This window comes from Chamaea fasciata, unplaced genomic scaffold (genome assembly GCF_029207755.1).
Source record: "Chamaea fasciata isolate MVZ Bird 193981 ecotype frontalis unplaced genomic scaffold, bChaFas1.0.hap1 SCAF_1, whole genome shotgun sequence".
Taxonomy (NCBI): Eukaryota; Metazoa; Chordata; class Aves; order Passeriformes; family Sylviidae; genus Chamaea; species Chamaea fasciata.
This window is the reverse complement of record NW_027094086.1, coordinates 89,572,304-89,593,157: the sequence shown is the minus strand read 5'-3', so window position 1 is coordinate 89,593,157 and position 20,854 is coordinate 89,572,304. Positions and strand designations below refer to the sequence as shown.

At 42.6% G+C, this 20,854-nt stretch overlaps 1 protein-coding gene across 27 annotated transcripts in view; it reads right to left on the bottom strand.

The window, feature by feature from the left end:
- The window catches only part of ATXN1 (ataxin 1), a 339,029-nt gene that overhangs the window by 141,252 nt on the left and 176,923 nt on the right, over window positions 1-20,854 (bottom strand). For 22 of the 27 annotated variants that reach the window (XM_066188786.1, XM_066188747.1, XM_066188653.1 and 19 more), the window contains one exon: window positions 18,975-19,097. The gene's annotated coding sequence lies outside the window, so the exon portion shown is untranslated. Of the gene's footprint in view, window positions 1-4,747; window positions 4,888-18,974; window positions 19,098-19,184; window positions 19,267-19,888; window positions 19,970-20,854 lie in introns of those variants that run through there. The other 5 variants (XM_066188795.1, XM_066188804.1, XM_066188812.1 and 2 more) reach the window with 3 other exon arrangements.

Below are 20,854 nucleotides of genomic sequence, written 5' to 3'. Positions count from 1 at the left end.
GGAAGGGTGGCCCAATAATAATTAAATTAAAAAAAACCAAACCCAGCACAAAATGCAACCGCTTTGATTTACAGGGTCAGAGGAAGAGATTTGAAATGTCCAATAAATCCAAACACTATTTCCAATCTTCCTTCTCGTTCACTCACTATTCTGCCTATTTTGCTTTTTACCCTTGAATAACATATGGATAGGCCAAGTGTATCCCACTTATCTGCTCATTACATAACCAATTCCTACTGTATTATCATTCACACTTCAATAGCTGTGCACATTCTTGTTACCCCATCACAATAACCCATCAGAACAAGGAAACAGACTTCAGTGTGTGGGTCTCTCATTTTGGCAGGTTTAAGAAAGACAGGAAAGAGGGAAGAGGGAGGAAAGGAGTGGAGGATTACAGGAGAGAAAGACAAGAACTCTTTCACAAGGGAAGGCATGCCATAGGACAACCACAGTGCTTCTCAACTAAGCTTGAGAGATCCAGGTCTGCAACAAGCCATGTGCAGAGCACTGGTGTGGGGTGCTGAGCACCTGCTGCTCCCAGTGCAGCAAAGTGGGTCAGTGCCTCACTCAGGACTGAGCTTCTGCGTCACAGACCAGCGCACTCCCTGCTGACCCCAGCACAAGACACGGGGAAGACATGCTCACCAGCTGTCTTTCATAGGGGCTTCCAAGCCCCTTTGTCACACCATTGCATGGAGGCCCTCACCTACAGCACATGACAGGGAGGTGACCACACAGACACTGTGGCAAATGTCATGATGTCAGCTCTTTGACCCTGACACAAAGGCCAAACACAGCAGCAATACAGAAGCCATTGTTTTAGTGATACAATGCTAAGAAAGTCTAGGAAAAGTATAAACTTAACTACCTAATTAATGAAACTAAACTCAAGTTATCTTCCCTCTCAAAAAATTCTGAAGGAGCACCAATTACTTTCAGTGACTTAAATGAACAAAATTCTCTATGGTGTTACTTCTCAATTCCTGCAAAATACTCCTGGAAGTTTTTTGGAGCATCATGGGAACACCTGAGTGCACGTGTTAAAATGCACATTTAACAAGCCTGGTTCTTCTCTCACTGAAATCAGCTGCCCTTAATTTGAACAGCAGGAGACCTGGGCCTTTTCCACTGCCATGTTCCTTATCAGAGCTCTATAAATGTCACATCTTTATTTTATTAGTGAAAGACATATTTTATAGATTAACAATAAAAGCATTCTTGTATGCGAGTTTTCTAGCCCCTGTTGAGACTCTGAATTCTTGAAGGTCAAATAAAGCAGTCCATAGGAAGGGGGAGAAAAAAATGCTGTGCAATATCCTTTTAAAGAGCCTCCACAGCAAAGAGAGAATAAATAGCTGATTTGTTACATGGCTTTGAGGGCAGCCACAAATGCTAAGACCACAGGTAAATGAACCTCGTCCTGAAAGGAGCAGCAGCTCGTCCAGTACCGTATCTACATTAGTTAACTTTCTTTGTGGTTCAAGTCCAAGACTTTGCATTGTTCTATTTCCGCCTATTCCTCTGCTCTGGATTCCCTTTGTGACACTTTTATCAATGGAAAATCGAGGGAGGGATTTCCAGCTGGGAGCCCAACAAAAAAACAGGAGGTTCAGTCTGGTTTTCTCACTTGCACTGCAAGAACCATTTCAGCACTAGTAATAAAAGCAAAACTACACAAAGGGGAAAAAAAAAAAAAAAGAAAGAAGAAGAAAAAAAAAAAAAAAGACATGACCTGAAATTATTTTAGCATCATAAATGCTTCACTGCTCTTTATTCTGCAGTATGGTTAGTGTCACACATTGGCACAATAATTTGCTAGCTTAAACAGAGCTCCTTGCAAATAACGAATTTATATTAAGGGCCACTGTCAGCTACAATTCCAGTGAAATGCAAAGAAAAAGATAACAGTGCCATCGGTCAGATCTACTCTTTGTTATGCCCTTGCAATTTTGACAGATTTATAGGTGCAGTGTCATAATATTAAAAAGTCTGACTGTGTCCTCTGTGAGGAAAATGCACACAAACAACAAGGGAAGACAACCAGCACAGTGGGAGCCATGAAAAATGGATTGTGCACAGGGACATGCACATGGCCACACCTGCACGTGTCATTACAGCAGCCACAACAGCAGCCAGTTGGGTGCTTAGTTTAGTTGTAACCTGAGGAGGTGGCTTTGAAAATGATATCATTTGTACTAAGAGGATTTTCAAGGTAATCTTCAGGGGATAGATCTGGTATGATTTAAGACCAGAAAAGACGAATAATCATACTTCTAAACATTATGGCAGCACAGACCATTCATCTTGGGAGGCACTTGGTATAGTAACAACAGAGTAGCAACTGCCATACATTTATGTGAGCACCATTTAACACAGACCACACACTCCTTGAATTCCAGAGCTATTTTCATACACCACCAAGGAGCCACAGCCACCACCACCTTCTCAAACAAAAGAAGAAATGTCTCAAGGCTTTCAATAGTCAATTATCCAATCACTGAAGGCTCTGCTAGCGTCCTAAAGACAAGGAAAATCTCTTTCCCTTGTTCACATGTGTAGCCTGCAAGGGCTCTGCTGAGAGAAGCAGCTTTAGATAGAACAGAAATCGAAGCTATCATCACCTCAGTTGCATAAGCTTGTCAAAGCTGCAACAGGACAAGAAGGGAAAAGCTGAAAGTAAAATACAAGGGTGGAGAATCAGATGCAAAGGCTGTCTTCCTAAAGATAGAGAATACTTAAAGATGTTCCTTAAAAAAAAAAAAAAAAAAAAAAAAAAAATTGGCAGTCACATCATCAAATAGCCTGAAAGTTCAGAAGGCAATGTTTCAGAGAACATTGTATGGTACCCAAATTCTCTTCTATTTTTAGTCTGTTGGATGAATATTTTCAAAAGGTCACATGGATTTCAGGTACCTAAACCATAACAAACTGTAAACTAGGAAACCTTGAGAACTGACTGCCTGAATCTGTTCCACAGACCTGTCACAGGGAACAAGACATTGGGGAGAATCACATACCAAATACCTGCCCTGTAGATGCCCCCAAGCAAGAGAACATACCAAGCAAGAGGGGATGAAATACTTGCAACATTTTTGATGGGACTGGTGAGGATCTGCCTTCATTCCTAATGCCACAAAACCCCAAGTTTTTTAAACAGGCCACTGTTTAAGCCCAGCTTTACACTGAGCTTTTTATGTCTTCCCCAAGACAATACATAAACTTCACAAACGACCAGGTAAACCCATAGATCTGGGTTATGTCTCCAGCTCCAACCATTTACTTTATTGTCTTCCACAATATACAGAGCAATTCTCATTAGGTAGCTCAATGTGTAAAAGCTCAGTAGAGAGTTAAGGAAGTTCCTAAACCAAAAATAATCGAAGGGGCAAACTATGTGTGGAAAAAATTAATATAACTTGTGTGAAGTCACATCAAGTAACTGAAGGCAGTCCATGTGATCCCAGTAGACACAACCTATACCACATCACAGATAAACCAAACACGAGGAAACATCCTTGAAAATATTCAGCTATTTGGAGTTTTCTCAGCTCCAAATCCAGACAGCAGCACATGAGTAGGTCACATTAACTAAATCCATCAGGGAAATCTCCATATAATTTCTGACCACTGTCTAGGGTCTGTTTTTTCGCTGTGGCCAATCTCTGAGAAAGACACCAGAAAAGCAAAAACCTACACAACATTAAAAAAACTCCAAAACAACAACGACAAAACAAGGGAAAATCACCACACCCACAACCCTGACCTAATAATTATAAGCCAACAACTGGAGTGAGGGAAGAAATCACTTCCCATCCCTGCAGGTAAGGTGAAAGCTCTCTAGCACTAGATTTGAAAATAATTAATATGAGACCAACAAGTTAAACAGCCTTACAGGGTCTTTTTAATTTATTAAATATATTTTGCTTTAATCACATTAAGTTTTCAGAAATGTACAATAATCTTTGTGGTTTAAAATGACTTTGTGTTCATTTTTTAATGGAGAGTATTTTTATTAATCTAACACATTATCCTTCCAAGAAAATTATCATACTTGACTACAAGTACTTAACGGGGCACTAATTAATACTCCTATTTCTCCCCATTTAAAACTCCTTTGAGAAATGAGGTCAGAAACCTGGTTTAACACGGAAGACACTTCTCAGAGGCTAAAGGGGGAAGGGACGCAAAAGGCACCTGTCACCCCGCTCCACGGAGAACATCCCCTTTGAGCACTGAAGCCCAAGCCGACAGCGATCCCCCCGGCCGAGCCAGCAGCGGATGCTGAGCCCCCTGACCAGCAGCTGGCCCAGCAGCACGTCCCTCTACTCGGCGCCTCAGGGAGGACGACAAGGAGGAATTCTCTCACTTCTTGTTTAACAGGGTGAGTTTCACTTTTCCCGCTCCTGCCAGCTCGCGGCAGGCAGCCCGCCCACCTCCCCCCGGCAGCACTGAGGCTGAAGGGCCGGTCGTACAGCAGCCCGCTCCCGGAGCCACTATTGCCCCGCGCCGTCCCAAGGCCAGGCGGCCGCACCTCCCCCCGCGCAGAATGCCCGCCGGAGCCACGGCACCCTGCCAGGGCTGCAGCAGCGGCTGCGCCTCGCCAGCGATGCCGGCAGGAACATGCGGGCTACAAACACCTCCCAGAGCTGTTTCGGACTCAGGGAGCTGCTGCAGGGTTAAAGGGCAAAAGCAGAGACTAAGCGCAAGCGTTTCTGAAGCTCTCGGGAAATCTGCAGACACTCACCCATGAACTTCACATTTGGGTTCGCTCCGCATTGTCTACTAATTGCAATTATCTAAGAGCGGCTCCACGATGGGAGGAGGGGAGGAGAAGAAGGCTTCCTTTTGGCACAGCTTCTTCAGAGTTCAAAGGACACATATGGCCTGCAAACACAGTGCAGGGAATAATGTAAAATTAAAGGAGGGATGAGAGGAAAATGAGAACGCAGCAGGGACAAGCACTGTTCTGGATCTGCTTGACTGGAATTTTAAATAAAGAATCGGGAGGGGAAAAATCAACAAAACCCCCACACTTATTTTAATTCCACATCTGAACAGAAGGAGGGATCACGGAAGGGGGCCCCCATATGAAGGGAAGACCTCCGGGGAGCAGAGCCTGAGCACTTCTGCAGGGGGCAGAGACCCCAAGCCCTTACGGCCTCGGCCCGGCAGCAGGACCCAGCTGACTGCCCAGAGAGCAGGGCTGGAAGCTGCCAGAGATAAAAGGGCTTCAGGAGATGTACGACCAACACCTCCAAAGAGACAGGATGGGTTCATTTCAGAACCATTTCATTTCAGAATAAACACATGTAAAGCACCAAACCTGCAGGGAAGGACAGCCTGTCTACCCACAGAGTAAAGCAAGAAAAAGTAAAAGTGTCCAAATAGCACAGGTCCTGTTTTCCTTTGCAGTGCTCATCTCACCATACAAAGCCATACAGAAGTCAGCAGCCTGCTACGTGGTGCCTGTGTCTATGCCAAAGGCTGACACCTGCTTGTGGCCTTGTCTTTGTTAGAGCAGAAACCAAAGTCTGCTCTTCTCACTGCAGGGCATATCAAGCGCAAAAAATAAATAAATAAACAAAGCAAAACAAAACAAAAAACCAACAACAATTCTTGGTTGTAATTTCTACATAATTATTGCACAACAACCACCCCTAATGAGAGAATGAATTTTTAACCACACACAAGCTATATTTACCAGTAGACTGGTTACAAAGCAAAACAGCAGGAAACCACAATGTGTGTCTTCATCTTAGCTCCCCAGCAGCGGTGCGGAGCAAGGCTGCCCATGCAGCAGGGCAGGCTGGGCAGGTGAAATCCAGGCACACCCACCAAAGAGGAACACAGCCTTTCGGGGATGGAACCTGCACCGAGCAGGGCACAAAGACGCTGGCCACATAATCAAGGCAAGCTGCGTAGAGGTGCAGCTAGAAAGACTTGTTTTGACCTCAGGGTTAACCAGTTGGCCACACCAAAAAAACTGAAGAGTCTTGTCTCCCAACTATCACAGCTTCCAGAAATTTTAATACCTAGGCAGAACTCAGGAAAAAACTAACACAGAAAACAAATTTAAAAACCACCCCACAACTGGAAATGGAGCTCCCTGGGCAGTGAGGATCCAGGAGATGAATCGTCCCTGCCCCTTGAAATGAACAGCCACTCCCAGAGAGCACTTTGTTCTCTTCTCCCATCAGCTATTCAACTCTTGGCCCCAAGACAAAATGGGCACAATTCAACCCAAACTGGGACAGTGGGACTGTGCCTGATGAGGTCAGCAGCTGAGCCCCAGATGACAACTTTTAATCACTGGGGAGAGTTGATTTGGATCTGCCTACCAGACACTGTGAATTGCTGAGTTCAGGGGACCTTCACCTCTTCAACACTGCCTTTCAGGCATATTTGGCCAAAACGGCCTCACAGCTTTGCAAGTTACTGGGCCGATGCACTTAAGGAAAGACAGGCAGCATACTCACAAGAGCCCCATTTCCTCAGGCTGACATCATACAAGCTGGTAGCATCCCTGCTGCCAGCAGTACACCCCTCACCACCTTGCCCCAGCTGCTCCTCCTCACCTCCCTCTGTGCCAGTACAAACCCTCATGCTTTCCAGGCCAGCGTGAGAATGATGGGGAGCTAGATCCAGGAACAGATCCTGCTGAAAACTTACCTTTTTTTTTTCTTTTTTTTCTTTTTTTTTTTTTTAGGGATTATTTTTAACTTGGATCCTTTCCCAGACCCAGCTCAGAGCATGACTACACAACGCTTATGTCAGCACAAGGAAGCCATCTAATGAGCACCCATGAGGGGGGCAGGATCGCTGCCATCGCTATCCTCACCACCTTAATGAGCTTGTAAAACAACGGCCTACAGACAGCAGGTTAAAAAGTCACAGAGCTTCAGTAAATTGAGGATGACACATAAAAAACCAAAAATAAAACCCGAAACTCATACACACAGGTTACCTAGCCACTGCCATGTCAAGCTGCCAAAACACAGCAAAAGCACAGGGCCCTCCACTGAGGAAAAGCAACCCTGCACTCAGCTCCACCAAAACCCCAATGCAGAAGGGCTCCTGATACACACCCATGGAAAATCTTGGTATTTCCTACTTCCTAAGTAGGATACGCAAAGAAAACCCTCACTTGTAAACCACTGGTATCTCAAAATGACCTTTCTCTTATCTTTTTGGCTAAGCATGCTCTCTCTGCCCTGCTCTATCCCTGGAGAGACACCAAACAGCCCAGCCCCAACTTGAGGAGGAAGCATAAAAGCAAAAAAGAAGGGAAGATGAACAGATCAAACAATTCTCCTTCTTTGTGACCTGTGGGTGCAAACCCATCACAATAAATTGTGTAACCTTAAACACATGTTAGGATGGAGAAAAAAAATGCATGATTACTGCTGCTGGTGTATATGCTGACCAGTGTACTATCACTGCTCTGGTGGCAATCAGCAAATCTGTCATGAAAAGAAAGGATGTGTTGGGTTTGCTATTGATCCTTACAATTCCTGTCCGAGAATAATCATACCATCTTGAAATATAGCCCAAAAGAGCACTCTTATTCCGGAACTGAGCTGCTTTTGGAAGATGACTAAAAAGCAGTTACATCCTCTTAGACATCTTCTTGAGGTTGCAGACAATTGTTCCTGGCTTTATAGACACATTTTCTGATCCTTTTAAGTATTTTCTTTCCCCTATAGCTGAAAGAGACACACACAAATAAAAAGAAATCTGGCAACCCCAAGAAATCGTGTAACTGACTATACACAGAGGGCTGTCAAGTATGCACGAAATAAACTAAATGAAATAATATGACTTTCCCCCTCTAATATCCTTCATTTGTAGTCACTGTCAGTGTGACAACCAATAACAGTAAGTGGAATGATTTCATGCAGCACTACCCATATTAAGATATTCTATATCCCCTTGTGCAGCAGACAGTTCCTATCACTTACTTCGTATTAGGACAACAGAGAAAGGCAGCTCAAATTAAGCCTGGAGTGGTAACCATTCCCTCAAACCAGAGCTAAAACCCAGACTGTGACTATTACCAGATCATCTCCTTCTCCTCAGTGAAGTCTGGACATCACCAGTGGATGAGAGGCAGAAGCAGAAGCCTCTGATGGCATCCAAAACTGCCCCCAAAAATGCATATGAAAACACATATTCCAAGCATGGCTAGAACAACAGTACCAAACAAAACATATGATGCTAATCCAAGTGTTACAACAAATTGTCCATTGTAGCTGGAAAACAGAGAAACGCCACCCTGAAAAGGGATCAGAACAATAGTGACTTAAAAACTGTTAAAGGTTCTTGTTAAGTGTACATTCTAACATATTCATAAAGAAGGCTTTTTTGGAGGTAGGAAAAAAAATGACAAAACAGGTTAATAAACTAAAGGTAAATGATAAGGAAAAAAATTATAAACCAGAAGAAATCTGAGCTAAGAAATACACAAATATTTTGTGTGCCTATGTGTGTGAAATTTAATACAATTCCTAATTCTTGGTATCTTGGATAACACCTGTCTGTTTTCCAGACCTCAGTTTCAGAAGTTTACTACTTTTTTCACACATGGTTTCAGAAGGACTGTGGTCTCTTTAACAGTGAAGTTCTGTCCTCCATCCCCCACATGTTCCCGCTGACTCCAACCAGCCTAAAATTAACTATAAATACAATGGAAAGTCTAAGGTAGCTTGTTGCCTAATTTTCCCCTTTTTTCTGATGTGCTATTAGGCTATTCATAATGAATATAAAATACTTTTTTTTTTTTTAATTGACAGGTGGGACAAACAAAGGCACTAATATTTTACAAACCTATTTGATGCAAAACACTAGATGTGTGTTCTAGGCCTCTGTTTTTCAGATCTTCATTACCAAATTCTGACTTCTTTTCATCCCATTAATGCTTTCAATAGCTTATTAAAAAGCAGAGTCTTGCTAATTTACAGTAATGTTTAGGATACCTACTCTAAATTTATGGAAGAAATCAATAAATTAATCAACAAAAAGGAACAGAAAAATGACAAAACACATTTTGTTCTATTACTGTGGCAATTCTAAATGGTGTTTTAATTATTCATATAAATATCTCTAATGCATTAGTAAATGTGATGTATTGCACACCTACTTTTTTTTTTTTTTTTTTTTAAATTCTTGGGTACCAATTCAGGAATGTGGTTCCTTGCAGAAATACAAAGAAGGCCTCTGAATACTTTTTTTAGCATTTGATTCTATATAGTCAAATGCTGTCCTGCTTTGGATCTAGAATACCACAAGATGACTTACCCCACAGCACTCTCTGCTGAGACCAGATCCATAGAGAAAGTCACATAACATCACACAGCCTCATAACACACCACACCACACCACACCACCACGGGGCAGACGCACCTCTCCATCGCTCCTGCCATTGCCAACAAGCAAATTCCCAGAACTGCAGCTTGAAAGGCAAGGCAATCGTGCACATTAACATTTCACTGAGAAAACTAGGATGAAACAATGAGCTGGTGAATATCTTTGGAAAGAGATGTCAGGGTCTAAATTCTGGGCCTTCCAGGCCAAGCCCCACCTCCTTTTTCATCAACATGTAAACTTCTGTGCATCTTCTGTACCCAGCGCCCCAGGCAACGCCATTCTCGCTCATTCACAGCCACACTCTCTCTGCCCACCCAGTAGCGACACTGAAGTAGTAACTACCATCCTTGTCCCAGGAGAGACACCAACAGCACGAAGAAAGCTGCAAAGCCCATGAGTGACTCTGCGTAGAGGTGGAATTTTTCAAATTATGATAATGAGCTTCGAAAGAGAGTGCACAGAGCTGCACAGATCCAGCCCCTTTTTACATCAGAAGGCACATAAAGGGTTGACTAACCTCTATTGCTTATTTTACGGTATAATCTCACCCCTCCCTTATTTAGCAACTTCCTCCTTAAACCCTGGCATCTCTTCTCCATTTCCCTCACAATCTTGGGGCCTTTTCCTCCCGAGATTATAATCTACTGGAAGTTCCCCCTCCCTGACCACTACCCACATCCCAGTCTTTATTCTGGCTCCCTACAGCGTTCAGTGTCTGGACAGGCTTCACATTCACTCCAGATTTATTGCTCTCCTGCTCTTCAAAGCTTATGAAGCAGGTTTTCATTCAGCTGCCCGTGCCTGCCAGGATGGAGAGCAGTGCATGACAACTGAAAAGAGCTCACGAGCACCAGGCGAGCAGGACTCTGCAATTGAAACCCAAGGCAGAAATGCACACCGCGTGTCTTAGTTAGTTCAAAGCCGAAATGTTTCTGTCTAGGATGTCTGTTTGTATCTCAAGTCACAAAGAAGCCATTAGTACCAATAATGTGTCATTACGGGGGCGTCAGCAGAGACTCCACAGCTAAGGTTAATTTGAGATGCATAATTTAAAGCAGAACTAAAATCCCTCCATTTCACACTTTAATGACTCAATTCAAATCATTCTTCAAATTTGACACAGCAGCTCTTAAGGGGACACTTGCATTTTTTTCTTGTCTCTTTTTTTTTCCTCTGGCCAATTTTAAGTAAAATACTTATCTGGTGCAGAAGTAAAATGCACAGATCTTCCATTTACAACCACTTTAACCTGTCTTCCCCCTCACATTTCTTTTCAGCAGTTTCATATTTCACACATTCACTCTGACACGTTAGAATATGCATGATACAGGCCACTTCCGCAAGTTAAAAAAAAACCGAACCCGTTCAGAGTTAAAATTTCACTCATCACAACCCCAGGGATTTTGCCAAGAACAGCTGACAACACTGTTTATCTTAAACATACCACATCACTTAGGTAACAGTAGTACCCCCACAATTCTTTGTCCTTAGTATTTCTACTCTCAGCATCCTGCTAAAATACATTAAGCACATTATCCTTGGTTTTCAAACCGAGGCAAAGACAGAAGGATGCTGTGGTTCAACATGTGCTTCAAGCTGGTCCAAGTCTCCCAAATCAATGATAATTTGTTTTGTCAGGCAACTTCCCTGAGAACAACTGATAAAATACAGAAATAATTAAGCAAAAAACCTCATCGCAACATAATGAAGCAGCATGATAGTGAGATCTTCATGGTGAAGATGCAACACTTCTCTATCAGACATCTCCTGCCTGTCACTGTGGATTCCTCAATAATGCTCACGTAATGTTACAAAAATGTGTAGAAACACAGAATGATTTTTGTCATCCAACACAACTCTATTTTGTTCTGGACTTTCAAGAAATCACAGTTCAAGCACACAGACATTCTTTGGAGAGCTGCCCCCAATGCTAAAAATGGCAATGGAATTGCACAAGGCGAAGGGGGGTGGGGGGGAGGGAAGAAAATTCCAAGAAAACTTTGACTCATCCATTGTAATTCATCAGGTTTTTGGAGCAGAGAATGGAATGCCGTCAAGCTAAAATTGACAGAGCTATTTTCTGATCTCTAAGTGATGTCAATACTTCACAAATCCACAAGTGCTGGGAAAATTTTTCACTGCAAAATTCTAAGAATGACTCTTAAAATTTGTTGGGTTGGGTTGGGGGGGGGAGAACCCAGAGCTAAAAGAGGTACTTGAAATTAAACTCCTACGTAGGTGTGTTTTTGAATACTGAGAGTATTAGGCTTCACAGCTTTTTGCTATCTGTGACTCAGACTTGCTGCCACAGGTGTCAAGTGATCAGGGACTTAACTGGAGCTCTGCAGAAAACTGCTGCTTTGTGATTATTTTTTCAACTATATGTTAAAAAATTCACCCTCAAAGACAGACAAAAAGCAAGCTTTTCCACTCAGTACAGACCTGAATCTTTCCAGTCACCAGATTTTACTGTCCTGTCAACTTTCACCTAGCAAAGCAGTTTTTTTCTGGTTTTCCATTGTTTAATTCTTAAGGCTTTTAGAACCACATCGTGTCCACCATGGTTTTCAGAACAACACAATGTCAACCAAATCTAACAGGCAAAACGACTTCAATAAAGTTCTGAAAATAACACATCTACTCTGGCACACCAACACACTATTTTTAATTGAAGCTCATTAAAGATGTAATAGAAGAAAAATTGTATTCACTTCCAGCACTGTTCCATCAATGCAGTGAGATAATCATGCTGCTGTACCATACATAAAGCAATATTTATGAGTAGTGGTTTAGGTAATTTAATGGAAAGGCAGAAAGCAATGATTCATTCGTTGTTCTATGTGTTGCTGAAAAATTACTTTTGCCAATTGCAGGGCCCAAGCAGGCACAGAGAGAGATTGGTTTCAAATGTTAGTAAAACAGAGACCTGGAAAATTAAAAGAGACAAGTCAGTTGAAATGCCGAACAAAAGGAAAGAAAGCTGGATTACAGATGAGAATTACTTTACAGAGCAGCATACAAATGCAGGCCTCTGAAGTAATTTAAACCAAATGTAGATTGAAACTGAAGTCACTTAGTGAGTCAGCACAGTAACAGGACACTAAAATTACATGTGAGAAAAGCGTAATCTTTTTTATATAGCACACTGTATTTTATTCCAAATTTACCCGAAAACAAATTAATTGTCTCCTTTGTGTTGTACTTTCTTCGTTTCCTTTGGACTCAGCCTCTACCTTCCAGAAAGAAGCAAACTTCATGCAGGCTGACTAGTAGTTGTGAGCTCTGATGTCTAGGACTTGAATTTCCCTTTCACAAAAGTTTCATCTCCAGACCATGATCATATTAATGAACAATCACTGGCATGAACACTACTGACCCTCTTCCAAGTTGTGATTACTTTCCTCTGATTTTTTTTTTTTTTAATTAACAGTTAAAACCAAAACTGCAGAGAATCATTACAGGTTCTGCCTACCAGATTCTTCCATCGCAGAGGTTTCAGTCACCTACAGCTTGGTGCACACGGAGACTTCAGTGCTAAATATGCCCACCATCAGTCAAAAAAAGGCTTTGCTTTCTATCTGCCTCAAATATTGTTTAAAACGGTAACTGTTTTTAAACTTAAAAAGCAATCTTCATCTTATTCTTGCCTCATACTTTCAACAAAAAATGTAATTCTGTGAAAGCCTCAACAGTTGCTTCAACAGAGACTGCTATTCTCTGAAGTACTTTCTCAGATAGATTTGTATGGACAGACGCAGGTCGAAATGAATACTCCAAAAATATCCACAATAGATAACAAGCAGTGCCTAGAAACAAAAAAAAAAAAACCACCCAAAACCCAAAAACAACAAAAAAAACCCCAACCATGTACTGCAAATGCAGCTAAAATTGGAATGAATGCCTACAGTAGCAACAGCACAGGAAGAGCAAAATATTATTGTACATTACTGGCCTGTAGCCCACAATTACAAAAAATACTGCAGTATTCCACAGTAACAGTGTAAAATATTATCATTTCAAACAAGCAGCTGTAGCACCCTGCCCCACAGCAGCCACGTCACAGAGAGCCAGGGGAGGACAGGGCTGCCAAAGGACTCCCCCCTGCAGAAGGAGAGTGGGCCACAGGGTTGGTGAACCCTTGGAACACCTTTTCCTCACACCCACGGCTCCATCGGGGCACAAAGGACCACTGCTCAGCAGCAAAACGCTCCCACATGGGCTCCAGCTGCTGAGCCCTCCAGCAGAAGCATGATGCTCACTCTGCATTCTCCCTCTTGCTGTAGTGTGTCTTCTGCCAAATCTGCATTTTCACATTGTCTTGGATTCAATAAAATCTCCCCCATCCCAGCTCCCCTGCGCTAATGCCAGTGTTACCCAGCCACCTCTACACATCCAGCCAACAGGTTTTAACAGCAGCCTAGCCAGGGGCTCCCAAAGCAGGGACTGGCATACACTGCCATGTGGATGGCTACCATTTCCCTCCCCAGACAGAGGGCAGTCACTCCACTGCAGATCAGCAAAAGGGGAGACAACACGCACACAAGGTTATCAGCAACGCTCGTGTCAACTGCTGCACCCAAGGATGGCCAGCACAGAGGGCAGTCCTCCTACCACAGCAAACAGAAAACAGGTAAGCAACAGGTAAGTCAGTCTGCTCACTGGCATGTGCTGCACACTAATGAATAGTCCTAAGCTGGCGTTTTTAGAAATAACACCTACCACGTTTGGGCTCTACATGGATTGCAAAAAAAAGGCCATCTAAGAAGCTACATGTTTTCTGCAAACTTAATGCACTTGCAGAACAAGTAATCACAGGAAAGCAAAGCAGAAACCTGAACTAATGCAGTATCCTGGTTTCAGCTAAGATAGAGTTAATTTTCTTCCTAGTAGCTTGTAAGTTTTGTGGGGTTAGGATTTAGCATGAGAATAATGTTAATATCACACTCATGTTATAGTTGCTCAGTAGTGAAGGACTCGCCACTTTCCCATGCTCTGCCAGCAAAGAGGTGCACAAGAAGCTGGGAGGGAGCATGACCAGGACAGCTGGCCCAAACTGGCCAAAGGAATATTCCATAGAATAGAGCATCCTGCTCAATCTGTCAGCTGGGGGAGTTGTCCAGGAGGGGCTGATGGCTGCTCAGGGACAGGTGGGTATCGGTCAGCGGGTGGTGAGCAGCTGTGTTGAGTATCACTTGTCTTCCTTGTGTTTTAGTTCTCTTTCTCTTCTGGTTGCCTCCCTTTTCATTACATCATCAACATTATTACCATTACCACTACTATTGTTATTACTGTTGCTGTTATATGGGGGTACGGGGAGTGAGTGGCTGCATAGTACTTGGTTGTCATCTGGGGTCAAGCCATGACACTCACGCTTCCTATACAGCCTGCAAATAGTACAGATTCTCCAGACAAAACTGCAAAACCTGAGCTTTGCCTCAGCTACCAATGCTGCCTCAGGTATTTGGCCTCTCCCCACAGCCCAACGAGCCTGAAGTTAAGTTTGAAATACACAAACATTGTTGGGGCACCTTTTAGAGATATTAGAATCATGATGAAAACTGTTTCTCATGCAGCCAACTAGAGATACGATGTTTTCAGGAGAGAGCAAATGAACAGCCATTCCTAAATACTTCCCAGTTCACCTGCACTTCTCATCTTTCCCACACCAGATTTTCTCTGCCAAATACAAAGGAGACTGTAGCGTATATATACATACATTGTATGTATGCAATATACATACAATAAACTGCAGTAATATATGCACTAGATTGAAATACTGCATTTTTGTCTCCTTATAACAAATGCATTGGATTAAGGATTCAAAGTCCCACAGGGAGTAGTGCAAATACATGTAAGTCTCTGGGTGCTGGATTTGACTCTGACGTATGTAACAGATGTGTAAAGCAACACATAACCAGATGCCTCTCTAGTAAATGCACAGCTAGAGACTGGAAAGCCCTATAAACATTGTGCCCAAGGGCAAAAGAAAATGGAGAGAATAAAACCAGAACCACATATCTAGCAAGAAAAGAAGAATTTAGGCCTTATGGACTTCTTATCTACAATGCTGAATTTTTTCATGTCTGTAATTCAGCTATGGTATCTCAAGAGAGGACTTTTCAGGAGGTGGGAGACCAGCCACTGTGGCCTGATTTGCTCTGTGCCAGGGTGATAAACCATTTCTTGACATCTTTGAAATTTCAGGGTCCTACCTCCTAAGCCTCCACTGTGATTTCAAAGACCTTCATCCAGAAGAGTGGTCTAACTCCTTAGAAGAAAAAAAATACTCAGAAAGAAAAGCATATGGCTGTATAACAGTCGCCACCACAGAAGCCTTTCTCCTTTCCCTGAGTTGGTGTGTCCTGGCCACAGTGGCTACGAGGAAATAGCTGCTGTGCTTTTGCAATAACCTTCTAAGGCAGAGGAGAATGGTGGGTGAGGAAAAAGTCAAAAACTTGTTTAAAAGCCTCAGTTTAAAATTTCTGGCTACTCCTATTTCATGAAGTAACTTAAAACCACTCTCTGCTAGAAAATGTGTGAACCACTGACTTCAGATCTGGATCCGGCTTTTTGCAAAGCTGCTGGTGGGCTTGGATCCAAGGCTTTGGTTCAAGCTCTTATGTACTCCATACCAAAATGACTTATACCATCCGTCCTTTATAAAAAATAGCCTCACAGCGAGGAAGGACAGTATTGGCACAGTTCATTTTTACATCACTCTTTTGAAAGTTTAGGGAAAGCACTGGAAACATTACAGCTTTCGAATATTTTGCCTTACGTGGTTTACAGGCAGCATAGTGAATGGCTGTGCAAGCTTCACCCATTTTCCTGGGACATGCAGTGTGACAGTGTCGAGTCCCAGGCAGTGCCCACCAGAGCCCAGCAGAACAGGCATGGCGGCACTGGTACGGCCACGTCTCACCACAGTGCTGCCCTGCACTGTGCCACTGCACTCTCCTGCCTCCCTGCAGTGAAGGTCTCTGTTCTCAGTCCCCACCACCTCCTCTTCACAAAGGCTCACACACACACATACTGAAACAAAAGAACAATTCCATTATGTGCCTGGCAGCCTGTGCACTTTCCTTCTGATTCACAATAGCAGCGCCCCATTGAAAAGATCCATATACAGGGGGTGGAAAAAAAAAATCTTAACAAGTCTCTAGCAAGCACACGTATTACTAAAGCCTCATTTCCACTTAACACAAGTTGCTTTGGGATCTAATGCAGCTGACTTGAGGGGAAAATACAAACAAAGTCTTCTTCCATTAGCCAGGGCAGGGGGTGGGGAAATCGAACCAGTGCCATTTTTGTTGAAGAGCTCCACAAAACTAATGGTTCAGGAGAGCTGAGGAGCATGGTCAGGGGACAATTTGTGACTGATCACTGCCATCTGAACATGGTATGCTGACAGCTGAACGAAGAGCAAAACAAAAAAGGCGTGTGTTTAATCTGGGCAGGCTAGGTCCCCTACGTTCACTCCCAGTGAAAAACACAAAGCAGGAGAGAGTCAGTCTCTCTGCCTGCTCAGCTCAGCACCCACATAACTCCCTGGCATATACCACAGGACCTTCACTAGGCATACAAATGGGGGCATTGTTTCTTCACATGCGGAAAAAAATAGGAAAGGAGAAGGATAGCAGCACAATTTAAAATATCCTAAAATGGATCTTTTGGCACCAAAGAAGTTCCCTCTAATACTCTGACAATGAGCTCCTGCACTCACTCACTGATACAAAAAAAGCTAAAAACAACCTCAACGATTTTCTGAGTGTAACATAGGGCAGATAAAATTATTATAAAGGCTACACAGATCCTACAAAATACCTTGTCCTGAACTTCAATATACACTTCGTCAGAGAGCAACAAGAATGTAATTGTGAAAGGAAAATCATGCATGTTATCCTGGCCTGACGTCAATGAAAAGAAGGTAGCAATAAAAGCATTTTGATTTATGCTCCACAGAACCAAGAAGGAATGCTTGCCTCCAAGAGAGTGGGATGGACACAAAGCAAAGGTGGGTGGGGGATGATCACACAACAAAGCAGTTCTCTCTCACTGATTTTGCCAAGACTGTCACCTACACCTGAAACAGGGCTTGCCCCAGAGAGCAAGGCATTTCCTCACCTCAGCCTTCAAACAGGTTTGTATTAATACCTCATTTCACAACTACAAAAATTGCCTCAGACTCCTGCTGAAAGAGTTTTGTATTCCTGTTTGGGCACAGTCCCTAGTGCAAGACCTGCACATAAAAAGGAACTGGCTACATGGATTTGAAAAACTTTTGACCATTTCAGAAAAATCAGTACAAATACCTACAGGACCCCTACAATTTCCCAAGCAATGGCTCCTGTCCACTGACCAGAAAGGAAATATGTAGTTCCCTGCAGTGGGCCTGTTGATTTCAAAAGAAACTTAATAGCTCTGTTCTTACAAAGCAAATACAGAGCAATCACCAGGGTTCGGCTATGCTCTCCTCTCTTCTGAAATCTGGTAAGCAACGTATGCCTGCAAATGCCACTTGCCAAAAGGTTTTCATTCTTTGCACATTCGTGGGAATGTATACCCTGCTTCTTCCAGGTTATATGTGTCTTTTTGATTCTGCAGATTCCTAACAGCAGTTTTGTCTCTTTCAGCACAATTGTGGGGCAGAACAAAGTTACTTAATATCTTTATTTAAGAAAGACGCTGGTGGTTTTTAGTGTTCATTCATGCAACATTTTAATTGGTTAAAAGTTTTACAACTGTAGCATTTTCTCCTTACTACATTCAGGTATGATTCTTTTCTAAGGAGAAATGAAAACAAAACAAAAAAAAAATATGAAGACTAGAGGGAAAAGGTGAGCTTCTCCTTGTGCGTTGTCATTGTCTTTATTTTAAAAAATCAACTCTGGACAACACAACTCAGCCTGAGTCAGGGAACTCTTAGTTCAGTTGCAATTCAAATATCCAAGTGCAATTTGCAACTCTGGTTATGAAAAGGGACATTATTTTCTTTTTACATTTAACTCCATTTGTTCGAAGACACACTGATGAAGCAATTAAGGCAGACGTATTATTAAAGCCGGTATAGAATTCACAGGCTCTGCTAAGAAGTTTGGTATTTCAATGAGGTGTTTAAACATAAAAATGAGAAATATGTATTTAATACAAAAATATCACTGAAGAATGCTGTAAAATCAGATTGCACATGACATTATCACCAACAGTAAGAGATCTGTATATGCATTTTTCTGGCTGTATCTTTTATGTTCTTCAACAGCTTTCTTCAGTAGTTCCCAGATGATACAGATTCCAAACTAGGAAATATTTAGGCTCATGCCTAACTTTCAGGGAGAATAGTCTCATTGATCTAAACAGGGTTTAACTCTTATAAATGTCAGAATGATTGTCTGTTTGTGGGACTGGAACTCAAGGGGCCCATTTTCAAAAAGATAAGTGCAGTACGTATTTTTACTGCTGTTTCTGGGTTTGCCATTACAGTTCTCTCCCTCCCTCTCCTGCCTGTTTTTATTGCCTTCAACAAGAATATCATGACATTCTGAGGGAAATAATGATAAATTTAATTACAAACTAACTATAACTTATGACAAGACCCTCCAATCACTTACCTCAAATCATGAGTGTTTCAAGATGCAATTGTTAATCTCCTTTTCCCTCCCCTCTCACAGGAGATGTTGCAGACTTTTTTTTCTGGTATTTTGCATTAAGACTCTTCCCCTGTGCTCCAGGATCTTAAACAAAAACAAAAAAAAAAGAAACACTCAGAATGAAAATGTCATTTCAAGCAATTGGTGGGTGGGTCAGGGGAAATCCCTGACCTTTTTTGCATGTATATTTCATTATCTAAAGCAAGTGTGGTAACTTCCTCCAGCAGCAGCTCTTCTGTGGGCTGTACTAAAAAAAAAAATTTAAGAGACCCAACTAAAAAAAAAAAAAAAAACAAAAAAACAACAAAAAAAAAAAAACAGCCACAACAGTGGTTTAGACCACTCAAAAACATGGCATTTTAAAAATCCGTAAATTAACATACTACAAAATATTCATTTTAAGCACAATCCAGGGTATACTAGACTCTACAAATTTATGACGGTGAAAATGAAAGAAAACCCAGAACACAAACCAGAAGAAAAATCATTACGTAAAGTATTAAACTGCTACACGGTTTTATTATTGCTATCACTCTTAGTATCACTAATAAAACATATATAGCCCTCTCCCTCAGTCTTCAGTGAGTTCCTGTAGTATTTCTGGAGTAGCAGCGTGGGGGAAGTAGTAGCCGTGCTGGAGAAGCAATGCAGCATTAGCACTACAAAACCCAGCCCAGCTGTCGAGAGAGGAAGGAAGGGAGGAGGAGCGACAGGAGCAAATGAGTTAAGAGTAACTGGCAGGTCTCTAATACAATCAATTCTGTCATTCTCCACCATCACCAAAAAAGGTCTGAAGGGTTTTGAATTTTCAGCGAGTGCTGCTACCAGAACAGTTTCTCACCGCCCCCTGTTTCACCCTCCCCCCTCTCCCATACCTGCAGCAAGGCTTGGCCAAGAGCCAGCCGAGTACGTAAGACTCCAAACCAGGCTCTGTCAGCAGGAAAACACTGCCAGCCAGTGCAGAGTTCACGTTCCCTCTGAGAGCGTGGTCTTGCATTTGCGTGGCCTCTCTGGATTACAACCATCCCAGTTATTTCTCTACAAACAATTTTTAGGGCCAACCACCACATTCATTTTTGCTCTGTAAAAAGCCTGGAAGAAACTGTTCCCAGGGTTACACCTGTGGCCACCCCCACTGAAGCCAACAAATTTACACAACATGACAACGAGAGGGTTTGACCTTGTGTGCATATAAGCCAGAACACTCTGATTTTCTTCCTTGGCTAGAACAGACAGCTCTGAATAATCTTCCCCTTGCTTTTAATTAAGAAACGAAGACAAAATTCACAGCCTCCTGTGGCTGTATATACCTCAAAAGAGATGACTTTTCCAAAAGTGGTCAAAAATTTAAAAAGCACAGCTTTCTATGCCACAGTGTATTCCCCCACACACCCTGGCGGAAAACAACCCAACACTTGACGCAGACCACAACACACAAATAAGGGAGACCTTGACACCTGCACAAAGGCTGTGCCCTATGTCACCGCTCCCCAAAGCTGCTTTTGGTACAAAATACTCTGCTTAAATTAGCCTGGGCCCCTACTCCACCGTGCTTATTCACGCTGACGTGGTGCTGCCTCTTCCTTCAAGGAGCCTGCTCTCACTCAACACCAGTCAAGGCTGCAACAGCCAAGCCTACCACAGCAGGAAGCGGACAAAGCCCTGTAACTCGGTGACACAAATCCAGAGAAGGCTGCAAGTTCAAAGTGAAATGAGGACAGTCTGTCCATGACTCATGCCACCTAGAAACCATTCTTAATTTAAGGAAAAGTGTTAGAGGGATTATTTTATAAAGCGTCACGCTGCCAAATCAACTAGGTTCTGCCTCTCATTTTTTTTCC